Here is a 3,155-nt window from a genome sequence, read left to right as displayed (position 1 = left end):
TTTTAAATATAAAAGGGGGAAATATCAATTAATTATCTCATCATTTATACCTCAAATTGAGTGCTACGTCACATTTTGTCGGATATGCTTTTACATTGATCATTTCACAGGGAATCACAAGATTATTGGATTCGATGAAACATGTGTTATAATGCAAATATAAAATGTATTATGAAAATGTACAATGCAAGTATAATTGATGCATGTGTATACGTCACGGGATATTAACCTTGCTGCATAACAAATACACCACAACACATACATTGTATGTATGTGTATGATACACATACACCGCCTAGTGGGTGATTATGGCATGCTTGGCAATACAGTGGTGACGCACTTCCGGCGTCACTTCCGGACTGTACGTGGGACAAGTCTTGCTTGAACTGACATCGGCTCCGTGGCCTTTTCCAAGCATTGGCTCCTTTTCCACAAGCGGCTGAAACAGTGATCGGGTCGGATCTTCTGAGGAAAAGGTTTGTTCGGAGATTCTCATTTTATTATTAATACTGAGAAAGATATTGTGTAAAACGATCATTTGAAGTGATTCTTCATCTATATTGCTAGTAGTAGTACCTGACTGCAAAGCCGCAATGAGCCGGCGAGGCTAAAGCCTCTTGCCACTATTTTACCCATCACTATGGCATCAGTAGGTTAGGTAGTTGGTAGTAGGTAGGTGTAGTAGGTAGGTGTAGTAGGTACCGTACCGAATTCAAAATGACACCATTTGTATTCTGGATGAGATTGAAATTGATAAAATTTCCTTCTTGATTAATTCGGTGAATTCCGTCTCGACTTCGGATATTTCCGGCCGTGAAATTTCTAAAAAATAATTCTTCGTCAATTTTAGAATATTTGATGCTGTTTTCGCCCTCCGAAATGCATAATAAGCTTTTTTGAAATAATTTTTGAAATGCTCGAATCTCATTGGTTCCGGTGTTTGGTGACTATTTTCGTTGAAGATAACCATGCCTGTGCGGGCCGAGGCTGGTCTTAAAGTATTTTAATTACAAATTAGAGGTGCATAAGATTGTGAATCAAACAAAGACGGGTGAATCAAACTCCTATTGAACGTTTTTCAATTTGTTATGCATACTTCCGCATCCGCAAGATGGTGGCCTCCATTGAGCGATTTGGTGCGTCACAGCTTCGGAATTCTCAAGCCAAGGGATCCAGCATAATCTGGTTTTCAACATAATACGTACGCGTTTATTCACAACACCGGCTTCGCCGGCTATAATAGGCGTAGGTGATCCGTCTGTCTGGGGGTGTGGCTTAGTCCATTTGCAGAGTAGCTCCACCCATAGCTCCACCCATTCTTGGAGAGGCTTCATGTAAATTGTAAACAAATATCCACCATTTTATTAACTCGCATAGCTTTGAGGCCTGTTTTGTAGGCCCGTGGTGTCTTGATCTCTCTCCCAGTTTTATTTCAACTCAAATTCGATATATCATTTCATTTTTAACAGTCGCTAACATAGTTTTAGACTTGTTTGAAAAAAAACGGAAACAAAATGCGATGAAAGTTTCCGTTTGTAAAACGAAATGAATTCTCAAAGGCCTGTAAAATAAAGCCCATTCATTGAGTCACCCTCACAATTTTATCGAATTCACCATCTGATTTAATTTTTATCGATGCTTTTAGACTCAGTGTCAGAAATAATTGAGAACATTCACGCACGCATGGGAAATTGCCGAGATATATTTATGAAAATCGCGCCATGATGATACACGAAAATACACCGCCTAAAATAAGTCGGGGAAAATGTCGACATATATTAAAAATTCGCTTTTTCTTTTCCGTTAAGATATATTACTTTTCCGTTTGATGACAGTCGTCACAAAAACGTCAACAATGATGCCGACATATATTTCTTCGTTCTTATTTCATTCAACATTATTATCCGGAAGTAAAGGTTCACGTGTTCATTTCACGTGTGCATGGACGTGTAATTCACATTTGTAAAATATATAAATTAACAGACGGGAAATTGCTGAGAGATATTTCCTCGTTTTTATTTTATTAGTTACGACCAGAAGTACCCGGCGTTTCCGGGCGTGGGAGGGAGGAGGGAGGACGGAGATCGGAGGAGGGAGGGGCACGTACACTTTAAACATGTATATACATGTGGGATGTGGGATATATACATGTGCCGTGGGACATGTGTAGGTGTACGTGTGTGTGTATATGTGTGTGTGTGTGTGTGTGTGTGTGTGTGTGTGTGTGTGTGTGTGTGTGTGTGTGTGTGTGTGTGTGTGTGTGTGTGTGTGTGTGTGTGTGTGTGTGTGTGTGTGTGTGTGTGTATACTGCATATGTGCATATATATATATATGTGTGTGTATGTGTATGCATGTGTGTCGGTGTACATGTGTGTGTATATGTGTGTGTGTATGTGTGTGTGTATATATATATATGTGTGTGTGTGTGTGTGTGTGTGTGTGTGTGTGTGTGTGTGTGTGTGTGTGTGTGTGTGTGTGTGTGTGTGTGTGTGTGTGTGTGTATATATATATATTGTAACGATTTTGAGAAGTGTGTAACGAATTTGAGAAGTGTAACGGTTTTTGAGAAGTGTAACAATTTTGGAGGAAGTGTAACGAATGTGAAAACGTTACAATGTGAACGTTACAAAAGTAGGGTAACACCCTGTTAATGTAAATAATGGTCGCAGCCGTCCTAGTTAATTCCATGAAACTTACACGCAGGTCACGATATATCTTTTAAATAGTGTATTTCCTTATTCCATGTAGGCTAAATATGTGTTTCCCACTAGATTGACTTTGCATTGTATCAAACAAAATAAGCGTAGGCCCTTCCAATTTCCCCAAACATCTCTGCTCTCCAAAGTTCCTTTCAAAAGGATGGGAGTTGTTTTCAATCCCGCAGGCCGCCATTGCCCATGTGCTTTGAGTCGGAGAAGAAAGGCGTGTCTCCACCTCGTCATAAGAGGGAAGGAGTGAACCAGCCCTAACAGCCAATCAGCACCGTGGTGAGCGACCCGGTAGGCGTGCCCTCGGAGCCGGCGGCTTGATTTCGCCCGAGGTGATAAAAGCGACTGTAAGGGACTGCTTTAAGAGATGACCTGGGAGATGAGCAAAGAGGCTGCACCAAGAGGAGCGGTGAGATGCGAAATGCTCCAAGCAAAAGAGGAAAGGTA

At 40.9% G+C, this 3,155-nt stretch overlaps 1 protein-coding gene across 2 annotated transcripts in view; it reads left to right on the top strand.

Moving 5' to 3' along the window:
* The first annotated feature begins 333 nt into the window (after positions 1–333).
* LOC137418256 (uncharacterized) overlaps positions 334–3,155 on the top strand; it is a 43,138-nt gene continuing 40,316 nt past the window's right edge. Inside the window, exon 1 of one of the 2 annotated variants that reach the window (XM_068104279.2) lies at positions 334–476. The gene's annotated coding sequence lies outside the window, so the exon portion shown is untranslated. The remainder of the gene's footprint in view (positions 477–3,155) is intronic. The other variant, XM_078770666.1, reaches the window with a different exon arrangement.

Source organism: Myxine glutinosa, chromosome 1 (assembly GCF_964187855.1).
Source record: "Myxine glutinosa chromosome 1, kmMyxGlut1.1, whole genome shotgun sequence".
Classification (NCBI taxonomy): domain Eukaryota; kingdom Metazoa; phylum Chordata; class Myxini; order Myxiniformes; family Myxinidae; genus Myxine; species Myxine glutinosa.
The sequence above is the reverse complement of the archived record's forward strand: the minus strand, read 5'-3'. Positions and strand labels throughout refer to the sequence as shown.